Below are 24,858 nucleotides of genomic sequence, written 5' to 3' on the forward strand. Positions count from 1 at the left end.
GATGACGGTTTGGATGTACCGTGCACTATTCAGTGTCCCCTCGACGATCACCAGTGGTGTACGGCCAATGTAGGAGATCGCTCCCCACACCATGATGCCGGGTGTTGGCCCTGTGTGCCTCGGTCGTATGCAGTCCTGATTGTGGCGCTCACCTGCACGGCGCCAAACACGCATACGACCATCATTGGCACCAAGGCAGAAGCGACTCTCATCGCTGAAGACGACACGTCTCCATTCGTCCCTCCATTCACGCCTGTCGCGACACCACTGGAGGCGGGCTGCACGATGTTGGGGCGTGAGCGGAAGACGGCCTAACGGTGTGCGGGACCGTAGCCCAGCTTCATGGAGACGGTTGCGAATGGTCCTCGCCGATACCCCAGGAGCAACAGTGTCCCTAATTTGCTGGGAAGTGGCGGTGCGGTCCCCTACGGCACTGCGTAGGATCCTACGGTCTTGGCGTGCATCCGTGCGTCGCTGCGGTCCGGTCCCAGGTCGACGGGCACGTGCACCTTCCGCCGACCACTGGCGACAACGTCGATGTACTGTGGAGTCCTCACACCCCACGTGTTGAGCAATTCGGCGGTACGTGCACCCGGCCTCCCGCATGCCCACTATACGCCCTCGCTCAAAGTCCGTCAGATGCACATACGGTTCACGTCCACGCTGTCGCGGCATGCTACCAGTGTTAAAGACTGCGATGGAGCTCCGTATGCCACGGCAAACTGGCTGACACTGACGGCGGCGGTGCACAAATGCTGCGCAGCTAGCGCCATTCGACGGCCAACACCGCGGTTCCTGGTGTGTCCGCTGTGCCGTGCGTGTGATCATTGCTTGTACAGCCCTCTCGCAGTGTCCGGAGCAAGTATGGTGGGTCTGACACACCGGTGTCAATGTGTTCTTTTTTCCATTTCCAGGAGTGTATGTAGCTACCTTGGCCAGAAGGAAGTACGTCATTCTTGTTCTTTCTTTTATGTTAGAAAGAAAATGGTAGGTTCCCCTCCCTATCCCAATTTTTTTGTCATTCTCTACCATCACCTGCTTTTATTTCCTTATTCGAATCGGCTCTTGCACCCACTACTCCTTTACCTTATCATATTCGCGCTTTCTGAGTCAATATTGTGCACCTCTATTTCTTACTGCTACGTCTAGACGTAGCAGGCCTAATATCACCAGCAGTGCCTCAGTCGGCGTTGTTCTACACGCGTGTCTCACTCGCAGTACACTAACCAGAGCCAGAAAGGTGAGGATAGCAGAGGCACAATGAGCCCAAACACTCGACCCGTAGCCCACAATAGCGAGTAATATTGCGTTGTCGTACGTTCATACTGCACTTACTGACACCCGAAAGCTTCTTTCACCAGCTGTTACTATTTTATTTAGGATTTTAATGCCTCTCTGGCGAACGATTTGTATATGTGGATGGTAGTTTTGCTTTTTGTCGATGTTAACCCAAGGTACCTATATACCTCTTTTGTTTTCATAGTCTGGTCATTTATTCTGATTGTGGGATTTCTCGTTCTTGATCATGTTCCTTGTAGTAACATATAGACATTTTTGTGCCCTGCTATCGTTAGTTCGTTTTCTACCCACTGTTTTCTTAGTGTGTCAACAACTACCAAACTGGTTTCGTCTAATTTAGACCTAGAGCTAGCAGATACTATCATTAGCAGATCGTTTACGTAGGCGATGCATCCTCCGGTGTTTGTTATGCTCTAAAGCTGATTAAGTAATGGCTCTATGCCAACATCCCAGAACTCTGGACCACTAACAGATCTCTGTCGGCAGCCTTTGGTGTTGTCTTTCACAGTTTTCTTTCCAGGACATTCTAAATGCACGTACCTGTCTGCGCAGTTATCTCGTAGACCGTTATAGAGATACCTTGGACACAAGTGAAGGAAATCAGCACTCGGTCACTATTTTTAACAAATTAACCTGGTTTCGACACTGCTAGGAGTGTCTTCCTCAGAATCGTCTACATTGTATAACATGGTCACAGAATAATAACTAAAAACGTATGATAGAGTATAAGTACGGAATCGTCGTGAAAGACTGGCAGTACTTATATGTCATTTATAAAATAATAAATATGCCAAAAGGGGATTAGTCACAAAAATATTAAAGATAAAGAAAACTGTGATGGCGAGCCACTACGGGCTGCTCGTTACTTGCGTGGTACAGGTTTCAACCTGATTCGTAGGAACATATGAGGTGTTTCCACTGAACAGGCGTCCACGATTTATGTCCCTGATACCATGTTTTACGCTTCTTTGCGTTGGTTGTCGTCACTAATGGTTTCAGTATAGCCGTTCGTCCATGAATGTTCGCTTTATGGAGTTCTCGGCGGACAGTGTCGATAGATACGGGGCCTCACAGATGGCTATTGAGCTCTGCATTCACTTTAGCCGCCGTACTTTCGTGTCGTTTTGACACAATACGTGTTAGCGTAGTACGATCTCTGTCACTTAGTTCTGATTGGCGCCCACTATTACGTTTACACGATGATATCTTTCCATGTTTTATGAAGGCTGTCATGACTGTTGAAACAGTTGCTTTTGAAACACTGGCCGGCCACTGTGGCCGAGCTGTTCTAGGCGCCTCAGTCCGGAACCGCGCTGCTGCTACGGTCGCAGGTTCGAATCCTGCCTCGGGCATGTATGTGTGTGAAGTCCTTAGCTTAGTTAGGTTTAAGTAGTTCTAAGTTCTAGGGGACTGATGACGACAGATGTCAAGTCCCATAGTGCTTGGAGCCATTTGATTTTTTTTCCTTGAAACACTCACTAAGTTGGCTGTCTTCATTACTGAAAGTCCAGCTAACAGGGTCCTCATAATCTGCCCTCTCTGGAACTCTGTTAGGTCTTTCATTGCATGGCGACCTCGGCCTCTGAATGCAAATACGAATCATACACTACTCGTAAACGACCTGCACTGATGCCTGGTCCGTGCTGAACATGCACGGTCCAGCGCGACACGTGGCTTACCAGCATCGTCGACCACCAAACACAACCATCCCATTACTACCACTGTTCACATTATTTTGCCTATCCCCTATGTTGTTGCTGTTGTGGTTTTCAGTCCAGAGACTGGTTTGATGCAGCTCTCCATGCTACTCTATCCTGTGCAAGGTTCTTCATCTCCCAGTACCTACTGCAACCTAGATCCTTCTGAATATGTTTAGTGTATTCATCTCTTGGTCTCCCTCTACGATTTTTACCCTCCACGCTGCCCTCCAATACTAAATTGTTGATGCCTTGATGCCTCAGAATATGCCCTACCAACCGATCCCTTCTTCTAGTCAAGTTGTGCCACAAATTTCTCTTCTCTCCAGTTCTATTCAATACCTCCTCGTTAGTTATGTGATCTACCCATCTAGTCTTCAGGATTCTTGTGTAGCACCACATTTCGAAAGCTTCTATTCTCTTCTTGTCTAAACTATTTATCGTCCATGTTTCACTTCCGTACATGGCTACACTCCATACAAATACTTCCATAAACGACTTCCTGGCACTTAAATTTAAATTCGATGTTAACAAATTTCTCTTCTTCAGAAACGCTTTCCTTGCCATTGCCAGTCTACATTTTATACCTCTCTACTTAGACTATCATCATTTATTTTGCTCCCCAAATAGTAAAACTCGTTTACTACTTTAAGTGTCTAATCTAATTCCCTCAGCATCACCCGACTTAATTCGACTACATTCCATTATCCTCGTTTTGCTTTTGTTGGTGTTCATCTTATACATGGCACAATTTGGTCCACTAGCTGAAGCAACACTTCTGCCAGTATTCTATCACGTCCTGATGCTTTCTTCTTCTCTAACTTCATTATTGCCAGTCACACTTCCGCCTGAGCAAATGGAATCAGAACACTCTTATTCACATGCTGCTCTAGTACTTCAGAGAGAAGATGCCGATGGAACTCTGTGTCTTCCATCGTTTTATCTTTCGGGAACAAAGTTCTGAGTAGGTACTGCATGATGTTTCGCAGTCGTCATCGTGCCGTCGGGTCTTCTCAGGGTCGATACTATAGAGGGTGATCGAACATTATTTATTGCAAGTTTGCGAGGAAAGCTCCAAACATCTGTTACAATTTGATCCTTGATGTACGCCTTCCATTTTTGTACTCTTCTCTGGTGTAGTGTGTTCTTTATATTGTTTTTTGGCTGTTCGATAGAAAGTCAGCCTCCTTTGTCATTCTGTTTCTCCTAAAGATCTCTGGTATTACCTCCTCGTCTGCTTTGCTCTACATCGTAATGACTGAAGGCAGGATTCAAATCCCTTTTGATTTCCTAAAAAATGTTGGGATCAGCTTGTCTTGGGCCATCTGTAGCGTTCGCACCAATTTCTCTGCTTTGAAGTCAACATCAAATCGGCTTCCTTGCAGTTGTTGTGTCTTGAATTCCTCCTCTAAAAGTTCTCAATTCGCTCTGCGTAGAATGTATATTCTCTCGGGCTGGATTCTAGTGTCTAAGTCATTATCTGCGCTTGTAATTGTGAAGTAAATGAGATTACGGTCACTTCTAAGTTCATAACGGACCGTCCAGTTGTAATGTGGCCACTGACTTTCGAATTTGCGGAGGTAAAAATCAATATTTGTTGTCGAAACAGCGCTATTTTGGGAAGAAGGTGGGTTGAGTCGCCTGTTGATGATATGCAGATCAAGCTCTTGTATGATGTCCTGCAGGCACAGCACACTTTCTCCCGTTACTCCGCTATGCCAGAATGTTGAGGGGGTTGGGTTGTTTGGGGGAAGAGACCAAACAGCGAGGTCATCAGTCTCATCGTATTAGGGAAGGATGGGGAAGGAAGTCGGGCGTGCCCTTTCAAAGGAACCATCCCGGCATTTGCCTGGAGCGATTTACCGAAATCAAGGAAAACCTAAATCAGGATGGCCGGACGCGGGACTGAACCGTCGTCCTCCCGAATGCGAGTCGAGTGTGCTGACCACTGCGCCGCCTCGCTCGGTCCAGAATGTTGTTTTTGCTTTTGTGTCCATTACGAAAATGTGTCTATCGTGTGGATCCAATATTGCTGCTGTCTTTAATTTTTCTATGTGTGGTTGTATCTTCTGACTGTTTCGAAAATATTGATAAGTTATGTAAAATTTTCCTAAGACAGTCATTATTTCTAGTGTCACTGGATGTTCGTCGCAGAGTTGACGTATCTTTCCCACTGTAATGTCTTTACCTGGCACCACAGTCGCTGCAAGTGGGTGATGTTCTGATGTTTTGATCTGTGCTGCAACTGGCATGTGGAGTACTGCTCCTTTTCTGGAACATAGCTCCTTTACACATATTATGTGTAGCTCCAACTACTGTAACATTTTCCAGAGTTCTTGCATCACCATGACACTGCGCATCGCATTTAGCTAGCCGATTTTAATCATTTGTCTCTGTTCCATTGCCGTTGGGGTGAGATTTGATTGTACGTGAATGCGACAGGAACCTAGTGAGCACACAGCCACGGACCAGTGTAACCTGTAATCATATAGAGTTCGGCTATGTGTCATCACTAATTGCCTGTACAGAAGCTCAATATTAAGTGTTTTCTGTCTCCTCTTAAAGATGACGTAAGGTAGAGTCTGCAGTTCCTTCCTTCGTATTTGTAGGCAAGTTGTTGACACTGAGTTGAGTCTGATCAACTTCCACCATGACAGGAAAATTGATAGTACAGCTTTTTTTTATGAGTGTACCTAACCATGTGTCTTACCGCTGTGGTTAACGCATGCATATTCTCTAATTCAGTCTCACTGCATTTTCACACGTTTCATAAACAGGCCGCAGGTATGGACACAAACTTCATTTTTCATGTCATGTCCATCACTGTTTGTGTCCTTTTCGTAATTCCCATTACCATCTGTAGGTTCTCTTCCTCTATCAGCTGTTGCGTGCTATCACACTCCACTATTACAATGCGTTGGGTGCTCTCACACGTTGCATTATTGCACTTCCAACTTTTTCTGGTTGTGAGAGTATGTCCTTTAAGTCCTCCTAGTCTAGAGGTAAGCCTGCTGGCCGTTCCTCCTTTTCCATTCTTCTTGGAGCACACTGAAAGAGAAGTCTGTTGTATGGCAATTACATGCAGACACTTCCCTGCTCAATTGCATCAAGACTCGTCATATCGCAAGTTTGGCGGAGTGCTGCCACCAAGCCATCATCACCGAGTATGCCAGGCACTGACGTCTGTACCCCGTCCAAACTACCACTAAACGTTGCCAGCCATTAAGGCTGCTAAGGTGTGCAGTGTTTCATTTCCGCGGTACGTGACTGAGCGAAACTGCCTGCTGTGGGAGGAGGTCGGCGCTGACGTAGGCACAGTGGTCCAAGAACGCCAAGGGCACGGCGTCCTGCATCTTGGATAGCACTGACCAGACTTAAATTCTCTCCATGCGACTCGCAGAATGACCCGTCTGATATGTATAGCCCTGCACACCGCCATGTCGAATCTCCCACATATCACAGAAGGAAAAGTCGCGGACGACAAAACACAGTTCCTGGCAGCGGCTGAAGTGTGGTTGTTAATCCATCCAATGTACACTCCTGGAAATGGAAAAAAGAACACATTGACACCGGTGTGTCAGACCCACCATACTTGCTCCGGACACTGCGAGAGGGCTGTACAAGCAATGATCACACGCACGGCACAGCGGACACACCAGGAACCGTGGTGTTGGCCGTCGAATGGCGCTAGCTGCGCAGCATTTGTGCACCGCCGCCGTCAGTGTCAGCCAGTTTGCCGTGGCATACGGAGCTCCATCGCAGTCTTTAACACTGGTAGCATGCCGCGACAGCGTGGACGTGAACCGTATGTGCAGTTGACGGACTTTGAGCGAGGGCGTATAGTGGGCATGCGGGAGGCCGGGTGGACGTACCGCCGAATTGCCTAACACGTGGGGCGTGAGGTCTCCACAGTACATCGATGTTGTCGCCAGTGGTCGGCGGAAGGTGCACGTGCCCGTCGACCTGGGACCGGACCGCAGCGACGCACGGATGCACGCCAAGACCGTAGGATCCTACGCAGTGCCGTAGGGGACCGCACCGCCACTTCCCAGCAAATTAGGGACACTGTTGCTCCTGGGGCATCGGCGAGGACCATTCGCAACCGTCTCCATGAAGCTGGGCTACGGTCCCGCACACCGTTAGGCCATCTTCCGCTCACGCCCCAACATCGTGCAGCCCGCCTCCAGTGGTGTCGCGACAGGCGTGAATGGAGGGACGAATGGAGACGTGTCGTCTTCAGCGATGAGAGTCGCTTCTGCCTTGGTGCCAATGATGGTCGTATGCGTGTTTGGCGCCGTGCAGGTGAGCGCCACAATCAGGACTGCATACGACCGAGGCACACAGGGCCAACACCCGGCATCATGGTGTGGGGAGCGATCTCCTACACTGGCCGTACACCACTGGTGATCGTCGAGGGGACACTGAATAGTGCACGGTACATCCAAACCGTCATCGAACCCATCGTTCTACCATTCGTAGACCGGCAAGGGAACTTGCTGTTCCAACAGGACAATGCACGTCCGCATGTATCCCGTGCCACCCAACGTGCTCTAGAAGGTGTAAGTCAACTACCCTGGCCAGCAAGATCTCCGGATCTGTCCCCCATTGAGCATGTTTGGGACTGGATGAAGCGTCGTCTCACGCGGTCTGCACGTCCAGCACGAACGCTGGTCCAACTGAGGCGCCAGGTGGAAATGGCATGGCAAGCCGTTCCACAGGACTACATCCAGCATCTCTACGATCGTCTCCATGGGAGAATAGCAGCCTGCATTGCTGCGAAAGGTGGATGTACACTGTACTAGTGCCGACATTGTGCATGCTCTGTTGCCTGTGTCTATGTGCCTGTGGTTCTGTCAGTGTGATCATGTGATGTATCTGACCCCAGGAATGTGTCAATAAAGTTTCCTCTTCCTGGGACAATGAATTCATGGTGTTCTTATTTCAATTTCCAGGAGTGTAAAATGCAACTGAAGTTGAAAGGTCGAAAGCCACTCTCTCACTTTAACTACTCTGTCAGTCAGATTAATATTCATATTTTAAATCCTAATCTCCGTGTTCCCCAATACTAGATTTGGTATGTGTGACTTATGACCTTTTTTTAGATGAGGAAATTGTGAGAAGAATGTTCTTATAACTGCATAAGGGAACCACAATTCATTACACCCCAAGTCAGGGACTGCTCAATATGATAGGGTACTACCCGAGTCATGGCCACTAGTATACGGATTGGAATTTGTCTGTGGATACCTGGAAGTTTCAGTAGCAAGGCACATGCGTAGCGCTGCGCAAAATGCCGCAAATTCAAAGGGGCTTTCGTAAATACCTACTGGTCACAGGAGACCCAAGAAAGGATTACACAGGAGATTATGTTAGGTAAGGATTACGAAGCATCGGGGTGCCGCAGTCTGGTAAAGTTTTCGAGACGATCGTCAACAAGAAACGTTACCTGGACCAACCACATAGTGATAAGGAGATAATGAGACACTGCCACACGAAACTGCCATTGAGGTACCAGGAACTGCCCATTGACAAATGTAACGACGCGACACAGTCATTCAAGCGCGCTCTACGAGAGTCAGACTTTGTCAAGGAAACACAAAACGCGAGCGAACGAATGAGACGTAAGGAACGAAATTCGGAAGGTGTATCTGTAGGAAATAACGACGGGCAAAATACAAATAAAAACAGGCCAACAAGACCAGAGATTTAATAATGAGCCGTAGGGGATTAATAGAAGCAGACGGGGGACGTACGTCGGTAACTTTCACGGAAACGGAAATAGCAGCAGGAAGGAGGAATGTAAAATTCTAACCGCTTCTTCGAGGCAGTCTGGAACTCAGGACAAACAAGGAATAATGGAGGGAACGGTAGGCAAAGTCCGCAACGTGGTCACCAGAATGAAGCAGTGGAAATCAGAGCACCTAGCCTCCCCCCCCCTCCCCCCCAAACAGACAGAAACCGCGTAGGAATTGACAGTCGGCTGCTGCGGCCTCATTATATCATTTATTGCTAAGTATCATTTGTTTCCAATTCATTTAAGTAGCCACTTAGTGTATTATTCTTTATTTGTATGTATTTACATTTTTTGGACGATTTATTATTGTAATTAGTGGATAACATCTTTTCCTGTGACATCTGATTAATGAGTTTGGCGATCGTAGTTTTCTGTCCAGCATTTTCACTTTGATAATTTACTGATATGTGTCGTACTGGTATCCTCTCCTGTTTCTCAGATAAAAATTTATTTCATGGATAGGAATGTGCCGATTTCTCGGAGGAAACATCTCGGATTTATGACAAAACTGTTTGGTTCAACACTTGAACATTTCTGTATTACTAGCGTGTCACGTCACATCAAAGGTATATGTTGGGACAACGTGAAAATTGCATTCTTTGGTTCGGGCATAATTGCACAAGCCTTGGAGATACAATTTTCAGAATTAATCTTGGAATATAGTAATGGTTTGGTTTCTTCCGTTGATATTGTGGGCACTGCCAGTGCGGCATATGCACGGTCCATTACGAAGCATTACGGAGTGAGGAGGCGATAGTGGCGCCACAGGCAGTTGATCTGTGATCCGACAGTGGATCTTGGCGTGATTTGGATCATGCCTCCGATACTGGTGGGGGTATCTTGCGAGATGGGCATGGGTTGTCCACGCCAGAGGCGTGTTGACGTTCGACTATGGTTATTTTTCTCGGTGTGATTCGATTAGGATTATCGCCAGTGGAGCGATGTGTTCTCGTTGGTTGTTTCCGTGTGTGGTCGCACTTATGGATAATCGCCTACGGTGCGATGTTTTCCGCTGGAGGTACTATTTCGTCTGTGTTTATCGCTTATGGATTATCGCCAAGAGTGCGATGATGTTCGTCTTGAGGTCTTTCGATTGTGGATCGCCAGCGTCACAGGTGCGTCATCGGTAAAGACTTGTATTATGTGGCGTCAACACTTTGAGCGGGAGTCATGGTAGTTCGTTTGTAGATGCATAGCAAGGAAATGGTGAATGGTACCGGATGAAAACGAAAGATACTGTTCACTCTGAAACAAAAAATTACTAATAAGACTTGGTATATTCATATCATTGCAGCATCTGTTAATTGATGATATTTGTTTGTCGATTTTTGACAGTTATTGGCCAGTTTTAGAGGGAAAGGTGAATTTGTGCCAATGTCTGATCCAAGCTGACAACAGAGAGTGAACAGATGACAGTGAGCAATATTCGACCCAGATTCTGCCCCAGATATCCACATCAGTGTCACAATCCAATAGGTTGAAATGAGGAGAAGTATCAAAATCCAGAGCAGCGTAAAGTAGAAAGGGCTAGAGGTAGCTAAACTTGGTGATGGGTACAATAATTAGAAGTAAGTGATGCATGGTGTGAGTGTGCTTGAAGTATGTACATGCAGGCTGTGTCAGGATGCATTGACGGGTGGGGGGAAACTAACATGGCATTGCTGTAGACAACAGCAGCGGCTTCACGACTAGAAATTCATTTTTAGGTGTCTTTTGAGATAAGAGATTAATTTTTTGTTATTCTTTATTGTAATGAAAGACAGCAACAGGGCACTTTTCTTCTCCATTAATAATATTTTAAAGTTTAATGACCATCAGTTCATATATTTGTTATGATTTTCTATGGATTTGTTTTGTAAACATTTATTGTAAAAACTCGGCACTAAAACATGTGCTAAGTATTGTGCAGAGGACTATGGCATGCCAAACAGTGACCAAACAGAAGACCGTGGCTGAACACGGCTTGGCACAATGCGGGCATCCATACCACAGTGCGACAGGTAGGGCTCGGGTGTCACAGCAAGACCATGGGCAAGGCTGCCAGCGTGACGTCACAGCGCGGGCGACACCCCATGACGAGAGAAGATGATGATGATGTTTGGTTTGTGGGGCGCTCAACTGCGTTGTTATCAGCGCCCGTACAATGCTCAGTCCAATTTCGCCACTTTCCTGGATGATGATGAAATGATGAGGACATCACAAACACCCAGTCATCTCGAGGCAGGTGAAAATCCCTGACCCCGCCGGGAATCGAACCCGGGACCCCGTGCTCGGGAAGCGAGAACGCTACCGCGAGACCACGAGCGGCGGACATATGCATGACGAGAGACCAGCTGACTTGATGTTGCCACAGGAATGCCTCGACTGCAGCCAGCAGGCTCGCCCCTGATGTTACCAACCGCCTGGGACCTCCACAATCTGACGCAAGGGTCTCAAGGGACCTGACCTAAATGTAACACCACTGCCAACCAGAAAGGAGAGACCAGAGACACCAGAAGAAGCGATTGACGCCTCCGGGCACTTCCCAGTACACTGGCAACTGCTGCTGGAGGAGTGTCTTCAACAAGAGCAGCAGCTCGCCATCTGCTACCCCACCTCTGGTCTGTCAGTAGTCCAGATGCCTACGTGTTGCTGCCATAGACTGGAGACAGGTCCTGCCCTGGCACCACTGCCACCACTTATGATGTTAAGTAAAGGGGTAACCCTGCTCTTAGCACCAACTCACCAGCTACACCTGCCACATCCAACCTGTTATGCACCTGTCGAATGTAGTGCTGTGTTTATGTGTCTGTCTAATGTTAAAATTAATTTTTGGACTTCCTTAATACCCTTGAGAAGGGAGCAATGGGAGACTTAAAAATGTTTCTGTTTTTAAATTCTTATTTTTTTTTGTGTCTTGCTGTATTTATTTTATTATATTAAAGGCATCTTTTATGGGACAACACAATTTTTAGATGTGTGCTAGGGTACAAGGTCACTCTCATCTAAAATCTAAGATTGACAAAAGATCACACACAAAAATCCGCTAATATTCAAACCACCTTTTCAAATTGATTCATGTATTTATTTTGTCTTTGTCATTTGTGTGATGTCTCACTGTATGGCACATGTCATTTACATTATGTTCATTTTGTGTTAACGCCGTTTACTCTGATGTAATAAAAGAACTAGTTTTGCTGAATGCTTCGATATAATTTGTCATGTTGTATTCTCTATGGAAGACTGAGTCATTGTCAATGCTTGGGTAGGCATAAAAAAATCTTCGAGGCAGAGAATGCAGTGCTGAATGATACTGTATTTTGGTTAGGGAAACCAGTCATCTCTGATCTCAGCTTTGGTGTGAATGGATTAGTTAAATGCCTGGGTGATGTTTTAACGATTCAATCATTGTGTTTGTGGTCAGGTGTGTGTGTCAAATACCTGATAGTCCACAGGAACAAAATTTTTGCAAACCTGCAGCACTGATTGCGTGTACGACCCTTGGTTGAATGAGGACTAGACAAGGTGTGGTTTTCTTTTCTTTGTTTTTGGTTGTCAGAGCTGTCATGGTCCAGCATGTTAATCTCAAAGACCCAGTTAGACTGTCGTAATTTCTTCTGCTCCGTGTCACACTAACCTCTTTATTAAAGTATGACACTCCCCATGCAGAAATTATTCAATAAGAGGGAGGTAGTGGAAGGTGGCAAGCCACCCTCTCACTTTAACTACTCTATATTCATATTTTAGGTGATGATCTCCATGTTCTACAATACTACATTTGGTATGTATGGCTTATAACTATTTGTTTTCATGAGGAAATTGTGAGCAGAACGTTCTTGTAACTGCATGTATAGCCTGTAGAGAATTTGTACCTGAAGGGCCATAGTGGAGGCGACAGAGAGGGGTAGAAAACTGGATTGTGGGCCATAAATGTGAGTGTCTAGCGACCTGGTTGTGCGATTGATTTGGGGAAACAGAACTCTGTGAATTGCACCTGAAGAGGGACCTTGGGCCGTGGCGCTCCTCTCTTCCTACTCTCTTCAGAGCAGGAGGGTGCCGGCTCGCAAAACATTTTCCCTGGGCCACGCGACAATCCATCGTGAAGGTGGCCAGATGGCGAAAAGTGGGTGCAGGAAGTCATTTACGAAACACTGATATAATCTGAATTTTTGTGCAAATGGCAGGCTGGTCATAAAACTATAAGCATTCTCATGCTAGAAGCTGGGACGATACAATCCGAGAGGCTCGTGCACGTGATAAGTGGAGGCAAGACTGTAAGTCCCCTGATGCCAGGAAGTCGTCAGATTGTTTCAGCGAGCGGAAAAAAGTTATATTTCACAGGTACGACTGTCTGGGCAGCTTAACAGCCTTATTTCAGAAACTGGAAATGGTGGTCCTGAAAAATTAGATCTCATCATAAATGAGAGACTGTGGTCCCACCTAGGTTGACGTTTTTTGCCAAAACATGGCCATGCTTACCGTGAGAATGATGCCTCCCTAGTCCAAAATCTTCTTTTTTAAGAAAGTCAGATTTTGAATCGCTGATTGGTTCCTCTCGGGATACGGAAAGCAGAACCTCGCTGCCCCCAGAGTGGCAACTCCGGTGCTGTTTCTGGATTGGCTACCAGGCCAGCAAAACAGCCAAGAGGGGAGATTCAGTGGTGGAGGATAGTTTGCTTGGTTTGTACAACGTGGAGGAGCGCTTTTTTCCTGCTAATTCGCTCCTGTATGAGGCTCGATGAAAGATAATTGTGATTCTTTGCCTTCTTATTCTTCTTCTTGTGGAGAACTTCAGGTCTTTCCCCAGTGTGTGAGACTTGGGGTATGCAACTTGTGGTGGACTAAGAGCCAGGGGCAATTTCCAACTGTGCCAACAGTGGAACTGCATATAATCTCGGAGATATCACGTGTCAAGAGGCTCAACTTACTTGTTCTGAATTGTCCGCCTCACGTTTGTCAATTCCAGCACGCACTGCCATGCCTGTGAGACACACTGGTTGGCCATATCAGTGAACAGGTGGACCTCGCACTGAAATCTGTCGTGACCCCCTCACCTTAGCGTGCCGGTTTCTGCTGCCGCCTGAATCAAGGTGAAAGGGTAAAGTGTTGCTGCACCAGCGGAGAATTCTTCAATGATATTCACAGCGTAAGTAGGCTGTTTATGTGTTTGTATGTTGGCAGCGCTGTGTAGCGCTCTGCATTAATACCTCTGACAGCGCTGTGCGCACTCTGTAAGAGACTCTGTGGCTGGTCGGTATGGAATTTGGAGGTGAGCAGCCAGCAGTGACGGAAGTTAGATGTGAGTAGTTAGCATTGATGGAGGTTAGAGGTATGAAGTGTTAGCGCCAGCAGACGATCTGGACATGTGTCCTCCACGGAAATGTGATTTGTCAATGATTATATAATTTTTGGATCTGGATGTCATGCACGGTTATATAATTTTTGTACAGGTTGTCACAATATTAAGGCAAATACATTGTTTGCTCTGCAGCAAAATCTTTCTTTTGCTAACCACATGTCTATCAGTAGTTAGAGCCTTCAGTCGTTTGAATCTTTGATTTAGCTGGCAGTATTGGGGCTTGCTGTATTGCAATAGTTCGTGTAATGGAGATTTTTGCGAGGTAAGTGACTTATGTAATGTATAGATTATTGTAAGGATTTCTTCTAATTCAGGGCCGTTCTTTTGTATTAATTATTTGAAGTCAGGTTATCAATTTTACAGCAGTCAGATCGCGTTATCCTTGAATGTTGTGGGTAATTAATGAATAGGAAAAGTTTGAGTTCTGTTTGTCAGGGCAAATTCTGTGGGTCAGTGTCGTTATGATAAAGAATAGTAAAGAGACAGTATAGTCAATTTCACTCAGCAGCTTAAGAACATTGCGTGAGCATTCGGCAGTTTAAGTAAAATATTTATTAAGAAGTTTCACTCTGCAGTTGAAGTAAAAACAATGAAGTTTCAACAGCTCCCTGTTCTTCGTGAACCATAGTTTGTGGTGCAACTGGTCATAGTTGATTCGTTTGAATAGAATTTCGTCTCAAGTGGATACATGTAAATGAAGTCTGAAAGCGTTGTAAAATGGAATAATGCAGGGGAGAACTTCTATAGTTTCCACCCCAATGTATGCTTTGCCAGTCAAGCATCATTGCTTTCCTAATCTCTGTTTGCCATTCTTTTTTTAAGATTTATGAGCACGATTGTAGTTATAAAAGGATGAATAAAAATTTGTCTTTATTTTTGTAAACTTAAATACGCCATTGTTCTCATGCATACTCCCCTAGCCATTCACTGTTTTCATTTCATTGTGGAGATACATGGATACACCAGCAATTCAGAATGCACTCGTAGTGAATTAGTTAATTTGATGATTAATTTGAGTTCTGAAAGTGACCGCAGATAAAAAATTAATGGTGCAGTTTACGATTTGAAGGTTGCTGAGAAGATAATGTTCTTGTTTATGAAAAGACAATGACATTTAGCATCTCTTGGACGTATATTTATGATAAAGCAATCGACTGCTTGCAAAGTCGCCCTCGCACCTCCCAGCAGTGTTCGTAGTGTCCGAGAAAGAGGGAAATGATCCCTTCAGAGTAAAATGGTGCTCTGACCATTCTACGGTCAGGACCAGATGGGCATACACATTTAGAATGCGGGCACACATTATGGTGAGCACCAGACCTGTCACAGATGGCAGGTTAATGACATTCTCAACAGATATGCTCTCGTGGAGATACGTGGCCACTTCATGTCCGAGGTCGTCACCAGGAGAGATGTAAGAGGCGTTGCTGGCCACATCCTGCAAGGCGGACAAGTGCACCTCCTGGGGCAGTGTAGCATCAGCGTCGGAAGCCCAAATCATTCTCCACCGGAGCTGAAGTTTCTCCCGGATACTGACGTTGTTGATGGTGATCGTAGTCACGAGGTACTTCTAAAGCTACGGTATGGAAATGGAGGTGGCAGGTGGCAGGAGGGAGGCAGCCAGCAGCGCCGCACGCCGGCTACCACGGCAGTCCACGGCTGCCATTGCTCTGCCACGTGGTCCGGCACGCCTCCACGCCGTCGCTCCGCGCCGCTCGCGTCGGCGCCTCCGCTGCGCCCAGACGATCCACAGCAAGCACTGCCGACGGCGGCGGCAGAACAGCCAAGTCGCTAGTGGGGCGGAGTTGCTCCAGGTCGCCGGTTTGTGCAGGCATCGCACTGCCACAGCTGGTTCCTAGACCAAAGTAACGTCGAGACCCTCTTCATCTTGAGAAATCTCAACCGTGAATTTATTTTCAAAGAATATACTTAAGAATTTAAATGTGTTAATGTTCTTGATGAATCGCCAGTAAATAAAATAATCATACTATGTGAGCGTGGAAGTACTTGCTTTTAACAAATGGGAATTTTATTCCTAAAAGCTTTTTTTTTTAAGAAACAGATTTTAAATTATAAGCAGAAAGCACCCTCTAAATATCAAGTTGCAATTTATTCAGAGGCAGAAAGAGTGTATGACCTTTCGGGCCGACAACCTTGCCGCTCCCTTTTGACACGGCCATAGTCACGACCGCTCACAACAACCTCTGAAAGACTAATCTGGTGTGTTGCAGATTAGCACCAGTGTACTTTTAGTTTAAAGTTTTAACAATTCACACAAACTATACACCCCGTAGGAGGGATAGAAATGGTACAAAACACTGAAATTAAAAAATTAACATGCCACCGAAGGTGCAACTTGATTTTAACTTCTAAGAAAACTCTTACTGTGGAAGAGTGGCAACTTTATATACTAAAATGACCATTCAAATAAAAGCCCATGAAATGCAATCTTATATAAAATTATACAAGGTTGGCCAAACTAGTTAACATGCTCTACAGTACACATATACCGCCTCTCAAGACGACAGGCAAGATCAAAACATATTTTAGGAATTAGGCCGTTACACTCCAAGCAATAAATTCGTTAACACACCGAATCCCACAAACATGACAGAGGCACCTACTAACGTACGGCAGGGAGATTACCGAACAACCCGAACCGTAGGTTGCTCTAACCCGCCCCTACTCCACAAGGAAAAAAACGGACCACTCAATTCATAAATAACCACCTTTCGCGGGTGGGCAAACGGAGAAGAATGGTGGGACGACCCCGAAGCAAAACAGCTGGTGACGTCACCAAGAAAAGAAGTAGGTAGTTTGATTTACTCTTGTTAAATTCTATCACCAATCACTTCCAATAAACTGCGATTTCTCGAGAAGACCTGGCGCGGCACCCCCAAATCGCTCTCCCGAACCGTCCGCTGCCAGGTGCTTCAACGGACGCAGGAAGGCGCGCCGATCTCCCGTCTCACGGCGTCGCAGCTCGCACCGGCCAGATCGATGTCGTGGGTTGACTCCTGTTGCTCTCGTGTCGACCGCGAAGTCACTATCCCTCACCATACAGCGCGGCCCACTGGACTCACATGCACCGACGCTCAAGGCGGACAAGTCATCTCGTATCTCAGTGCGCGACTGACCATCCCATCGATCCAACCGCCAATGACCATTGCCTGAGCAACTCGAGCAGACTGGCGGCCTAACGCGCAGACTCAGATGCAGGAACTGAGCCCCGACCGGGCGACCACTCACTGAGTTCTCTTACTGGCGGAGTGAAAACACTCTCATTTCCCAGCTCTAAATGTTGATCCGAACGACAGACGTACTAGAACTCCGACCGACAGACAGACACACTAACTGCCTCACCAAATGCGGACGGGAGACAGACTAGCAAGCTGGGGACGAGAGGCTGACCCAGACTGACCCCAGACTGACTGACTGGCGATCTCATAGAGCCCCTTAAATGCGCGTGAACAGGCTGCCTTTGCCCTTTCCTACCAGAGGGAGACACCAAAGCTGCGATTGCCACAGCAGCGCCACCGCCAGAAAAGGAGGGCGAGTGCTTCACACTACGCGCTGCGGCGCTCCCTTCAAAACAGCAATTTTTACCACGGCTCAAAGTCACTCAGGTATCACAGGGGCGATCGGTTACAGAATCCCAGGTAGGAGGCGAAGCGTCCCAGACAGAGGCTGCGCTGTACTGCCACTTGTGCTTCCAGAGTGACCGCTGTTACCACATCTGACCTTCAGTGTCGGAAGACGGGAGTCATTCGCGGCCTTGTCGCACAAAAGTCGTCGTAGGAAAGAAAGTTCCATCGAAGCGTCCGTCATGGCGTCGATGTGGTAGGAAGAGAGAGGGATGCAGCCGCCTGCACTGTGTCAGGCTCCGCAGGTAGGCGTGTCACTTGCGTCACAGGCTCTTTCGGTGGCCTACCGGTAGGCGGTCAGAGAGGGCCGCCGCCTATGTGACCGGCAGTACCATCGGTGGAGTCTCTCTCGGCATCTCGGCGAGCGGTAGTCGATTTATGCGACGTTGTAGGCATTCCGAACGGAGGTGAGCCTCCTTGCTACAGCTAGAACAGGTCTTGCGTTCGCCGACATATATGACCGCAAACCACCCATTGATGTTTACGTAGGATCGCAAGTGTCAACGAAGATCAGTCTCGATGTGACGCACTCCGTTTAAAATGGGGTATGTACTGAACTGCATCCAGCGTTCTGCAACGCAACTGTCAACCACGCCGTAGGGTCCGAAGACCATTATGACTTGTTCTGCCGGTAGCTCCAAAGCCAACCGTTGTAAGTGTATGGTACGAACGCAAAGGCCAGCATACACTATGGTGACCGCACCGACTTTTCCGTCTGTGTGACAAAGCCAGAGATCATGCTGAGCAGATTTCGAGATCCTGTTGCACGCCCCATTGTCAACGACCTTGAGGTATGCGAAACTACTAAAAATGGAGAGGTCTACACCCGCTACGTATGATGGCGGTATCCTCGCCTCATAACGGAGAAAGCGTTCCACTTAGGTCGTGTGTGTTGATTATTATAGGTGGATCGAAGTGTTGCTTTCCTAAAGCGGCTGGCCATGTTCCTGCTCGCTATCAAGCGAAGTCCACAAAGTAAACAGGGGAAGCTTTGGCCGTCGCTGGCAGAGACACGGCGCGCGTCCGCACCGCTCGGCTTCTGAAGCCAGACTGCTCGGTCGCCGACCTCGTCCAACTGGACACACGGAAACACAAAAACGTTAATTCCATCAGTATTAGCTTTGGACCTCATATTGTATTAATAAAAGACGTTTCTTTTTAAACAATATTTCGATATATCGCACTGAAAATACGATCTTCCATCACAAACTTTGACCTCGATTTTCTCAAAACCTAGGGAGTTTCTAGCAAGCAGGCGAAACATCCGTCACTTTACTCTGAATATGGATCGCCCTTGCAACATTTTATCAAAAATGGGTTACCACATTTCACACTTTGTCAGAAGATACCCAACCTGTGCATTAGAAAATACTATGTGCTATCAGTTCAGATCCACTGAAGCGCCAAAGAAACTGGTGTAGGCATGTTTACGCAAATACAGAGATACGTAGACAGGCAGAATACGGCGCTGCGGTGGGCAACACATATATAAAACAAATGTCTGGCGCAGTTGTTAGATCGGTTACTGCTGCTAAAATGGTAGGTTATCAAGATTTAAGTGAGTTTGAACGTGGTGTTATAGTCAGCTCACGAGCGCTGGGACTCAGCGTCTCCGAAGTAGCGATGAAGTGGGGATTTTCCCATACGACTATTTCACAAGTGCACTATCCATATCAGGAATATGGTAAAACATCAAATCTCCGACATCTCTGCGGCCGGAAAAAGATCCTGTAAGAACGGGAGCAAAGATGACTGAATATAATCGTCCGACGTGACAGAAATGCAACAGTTGCTACAGATTTCAGTGCTGGGCCATCAACAAGTGTCAGCGTGTGAACCATTCAACGAAACATCTCTCGGAGCCGAGGGCCCACTCGTGACCCTTGACGACTGCACGACACAAAGCTTCATGCCTCGCCTGGGCCCGTGAACGTCAGCACTGGACTGTCGATTACTGGAAACATGTTGCCTGGTCGGACGAGTCTCGTTTCAGATTGTACCGAGCGAATGGCCGCGTACGGATATGGAGACAACCTCACGAATCCAGGGTCCCTGCATGTCAGCAAGGGACTGTTCAAGCTGGTGGGGGCTCTGTAATGGTGTGGGGCGTGTGCAGTTGGTGTGGTATGGGACCCCCGATACGTCTACATACGACTCTGACAGATGCACGTACCTTAGAATCCTGTCTAATCACCTGCACCCACTGGTGTCCTTTGTGCATTTCGACGGTATTGGGCAATACCAGCAGGACAATGCGACACCCCACACGTTCAGAATTGATAGAGTGGTTCCAGGAACACTCTTCTCAGTTTAAACGCTTCCGCTCGCCACCAATATTCCCAGACATGACCATTATTGAGGATGTGTGGGGTGCCTTTCAACGGGCTGTTCAGAAGGTATTAGGCGGGAGTACCAGTTCCTTTGGCTCCTCACTGTACGATGACACTCGGAACAGAGCTTACACGGCTCACACACAGGCTGCGCACGAATTCCCTCCATTAAGTTAACAGACGTCGATGGTGACAGGAAGGGTATCCAAACACACAACCAAAGAAAGTAAATTTGCGTAATCGTGAAAACAGCGGACCTCGCATTATGGGATAAACGATAAAAGAGGCCATTCAAGAGCAGGTAAATATTGATATCTTTTTCATTTCATTCATCATAGTCGATGTTTTTCCAACGCCTGCAGCTGTGGCAATAGAAGATCTTAGGCTATAGCATTCCTTCCAGAAGTCACTTACGATGATAAATGGAGGATCTGGAAATTAATGTACACCACAAAAAATTAGGAGAAAAAGTTCCCACTGACGATTTACGCGGTGTTTGTAATTAAAACACTGCCACTCACGGGGGTACATATGTTGAAGCGTTAATCTGGAACCTATTTCCGCTAAAAATAATACACTCCTGGAAATTGAAATAAGAACACCGTGAATTCATTGTCCCAGGAAGAGGAAACTTTATTGACACATTCCTGGGGTCAGATACATCACATGATCACACTGACAGAACCACAGGCACATAGACACAGGCAACAGAGCATGCACAATGTCGGCACTAGTACAGTGTATATGCACCTTTCGCAGCAATGCAGGCTGCTATTCTCCCATGGAGACGATCGTAGAGATGCTGCATGTAGTCCTGTGGAACGGCTTGCCATGCCAATTCCACCTGGCGCCTCAGTTGGACCAGCGTTCGTGCTGGACGTGCAGACCGCGTGAGACGACGCTTCATCCAGTCCCAAACATGCTCAATGGGGGACAGATCCGGAGATCTTGCTGGCCAGGGTAGTTGACTTACACCTTCTAGAGCACGTTGGGTGGCACGGGATACATGCGGACGTGCATTGTCCTGTTGGAACAGCAAGTTCCCTTGCCGGTCTAGGAATGGTAGAACGATGGGTTCGATGACGGTTTGGATGTACCGTGCACTATTCAGTGTCCCCTCGACGATCACCAGTGGTGTACGGCCAGTTTAGGAGATCGCTCCCCACACCATGATGCCGGGTGTTGGCCCTGTGTGCCTCGTTCGTATGCAGTCCTGATTGTGGCGCTCACCTGCACGGCGCCAAACACGCATACGACCATCATTGGCACCAAGGCAGAAGCGACTCTCATCGCTGAAGACGACACGTCTCCATTCGTCCCTCCATTCACGCCTGTCGCGACACCACTGGAGGCGGGCTGCACGATGTTGGGGCGTGAGCGGAAGACGGCCTAACGGTGTGCGGGACCGTAGCCCAGCTTCATGGAGACGGTTGCGAATGGTCCTCGCCGATACCCCAGGAGCAACAGTGTCCCTAATTTGCTGGGAAGTGGCGGTGCGGTCCCCTACGGCACTGCGTAGGATCCTACGGTCTTGGCATGCATCCGTGCGTCGCTGCGGTCCGGTCCCAGGTCGACGGGCACGTGCACCTTCCGCCGACCACTGGCGACAACACCGATGTACTGTGGAGACCTCACGCCCCACGTTTTGAGCAATTCGGCGGTACGTCCACCCGGCCTCCCGCATGCCCACTATACGCCCTCGCTCAAAGTCCGTCAACTGCACATACGGTTCACGTCCACGCTGTCGCGGCATGCTACCAGTGTTAAAGACTGCGATGGAGCTCCGTATGCCACGGCAAACTGGCTGACACTGACGGCGGCGGTGCACAAATGCTGCGCAGCTAGCGCCATTCGACGGCCAACACAAAGTGCTTGTACAGCCCTCTCGCAGTGTCCGGAGCAAGTATGGTGGGTCTGACACACCGGTGTCAATCTGTTCTTTTTTCCATTTCCAGGAGTGTAGTTCTAATTTTGTCACTGTTGTGTTGGCAGAAGAGCCAACACCGTGTTACTAGTTGAGGCCGAAATGCACGCGTTTTAGCTCACGCAGGCTGGCGTGAGGAGGGAAGAACTATACTGACGTGAGGTCTGCAACATGACAAGGAATTAGAATTCAGAAAGCGGACGTAATTAGTTTGATACTTAACTTTGATCCATTAATGATGAACGTCGCTCTTGACGGTACGTGATTTACAATATTATCTGTTCAGAATATCTTGTAGTAATTATAGTAACTGAATATGGCGCCTTGCTAGGTCGTAGCAAATGACGTAGCTGAAGGCTATGCTAAACTGTCGTTTCTGCAAATGAGAGCGTATGCAGACAGTGAACCATCGCTAGCAAAGTCGGCTGTACAACTGGGGCGAGTGCTAGGGAGTCTCTCTAGACCTGCCGTGTGGCGGCGCTCGGTCTGCAATCACTGATAGTGGCGACACGCGGATCCGACGTATACTAACGGACCGCGGCCGATTTAAAGGCTACCACCTAGCAAGTGTGGTGTCTGGCGGTGACACCACAGTCACCGGGTACAAACCTGGCGCTGTACAATATCTCGTCGACGTGTTCGGTGTTCGTATTGCACACTCTGTGTAAATAGCAGTTAATAGTAAAATAACCTTATGCCTCTCTCATTTGTTTGAACTTTTCTGCTCATGTTCTGCTCCTAACCCATTACATACCGAAACATTTCTGCAAGTGTTTCTTGCACTGTCAGCTCCAAATCTGCACTCGGTGGTCAAAATTGGAACTAACTTTTAGACAGTTTAAATTACACTCCTGGAAATGGAAAAAAGAACACATTGACACCGGTGTGTCAGACCCACCATACTTGCTCCGGACACTGCGAGAGGGCTGTACAAGCAATGATCACACGCACGGCACAGCGGACACACCAGGAACCGCGGTGTTGGCCGTCGAATGGCGCTAGCTGCGTAGCATTTGTGCACCGCCGCCGTCAGTGTCAGCCAGTTTGCCGTGGCATACGGAGCTCCATCGCAGTCTTTAACACTGGTAGCATGCCGCGACAGCGTGGACGTGAACCGTATGTGCAGTTGACGGACTTTGAGCGAGAGCGTATAGTGGGCATGCGGGAGGCCGGGTGGACGTACCGCCGAATTGCTCAACACGTGGGGCGTGAGGTCTCCACAGTACATCGATGTTGTCGCCAGTGGTCGGCGGAAGGTGCACGTGCCCGTCGACCTGGGACCGGACCGCAGCGACGCACGGATGCACGCCAAGACCGTAGGATCCTACGCAGTGCCGTAGGGGACCGCACCGCCACTTCCCAGCAAATTAGGGACACTGTTGCTCCTGGGGTATCGGCGAGGACCATTCGCAACCGTCTCCATGAAGCTGGGCTACGGTCCCGCACACCGTTAGGCCGTCTTCCGCTCACGCCCCAACATCGTGCAGCCCGCCTCCAGTGGTGTCGCGACAGGCGTGAATGGAGGGACGAATGGAGACGTGTCGTCTTCAGCGATGAGAGTCGCTTCTGCCTTGGTGCCAATGATGGTCGTATGCGTGTTTGGCGCCGTGCAGGTGAGCGCCACAATCAGGACTGCATACGACCGAGGCACACAGGGCCAACACCCGGCATCATGGTGTGGGGAGCGATCTCCTACACTGGCCGTACACCACTGGTGATCGTCTAGGGGACACTGAATAGTGCACGGTACATCCAAACCGTCATCGAACCCATCGTTCTACCATTCCTAGACCGGGAAGGGAACTTGCTGTTCCAACAGGACAATGCACGTCCGCATGTATCCCGTGTCACCCAACGTGCTCTAGAAGGTGTAAGTCAACTACCCTGGCCGGCAAGATCTCCGGATCTGTCCCCCATTGAGCATGTTTGGGACTGGATGAAGCGTCGTCACACGCGGTCTGTACGTCCAGCACGAACGCTGGTCCAACTGAGGCGCCAGGTGGAAATGGCATGGCAAGCCGTTCCACAGGACTACATCCAGCATCTCTACGATCGTCTCCATGGGAGAATAGCAGCCTGCATTGCTGCGAAAGGTGGATATACACTGTACTAGTGCCGACATTGTGCATGCTCTGTTGCCTGTGTCTATGTGCCTGTGGTTCTGTCAGTGTGATCATGTGATGTATCTGACCCCAGGAATGTGTCAATAAAGTTTCCCCTTCCTGGGACAATGAATTCACGGTGTTCTTATTTCAATTTCCAGGAGTGTAGTTTCGCATTAATGCATTAGAATATGTACAAAGTTTCACTGCCGTGCGATAATTACAGCGCACCGTGAGTAGTTGCACTTTACCTACAACCACCCAGAATATAGCAGTGTACCGTTTAAATTCTTTAGAACTTTCTCTTGTGTGTAATAACGACCGTAAATGCATAAAATGTTGTTCCCTTCATTCATTTCTCTCTCTGTTTGCAGATAGTACAGAAATAGAATTCAAAGCAAAATTGTTAATGCGAATAGCCATTGTTGTTATTAATAGCAGTTGCAAGTGATAGTTGAACGCAAATAGTTTACTTATTCATTTTATTTACTGTCTAATAAGAGTGATTTGCATCGGACCATAAGAAACACGCACCAATAAATTTTATAAAAAGCTCTCTATTTTTATGCATACTTCTCGTTGAATCATGTACATCTAAGTAATTAATTGAGAACAATGTAATTACGGACACAAATAATAACAGCGTATAATAATAATAAGAATTTTATCCGCTGAAACGGAACACATCTGACTCTTTGGGAAACAATTCTTTCGCAATAGCTCTGTACCATAT

The 24,858-nt window shown here is 47.7% G+C and overlaps 1 protein-coding gene across 1 annotated transcript in view; it reads left to right on the forward strand.

The window, feature by feature from the left end:
- LOC126092926 (cytochrome P450 4C1-like) overlaps positions 1–24,858 on the forward strand; it is a 219,966-nt gene that overhangs the window by 67,437 nt on the left and 127,671 nt on the right. The gene's annotated exons all lie outside the window — the stretch shown is intronic.

Source organism: Schistocerca cancellata, chromosome 7 (genome assembly GCF_023864275.1).
Source record: "Schistocerca cancellata isolate TAMUIC-IGC-003103 chromosome 7, iqSchCanc2.1, whole genome shotgun sequence".
NCBI classification, from domain to species: domain Eukaryota; kingdom Metazoa; phylum Arthropoda; class Insecta; order Orthoptera; family Acrididae; genus Schistocerca; species Schistocerca cancellata.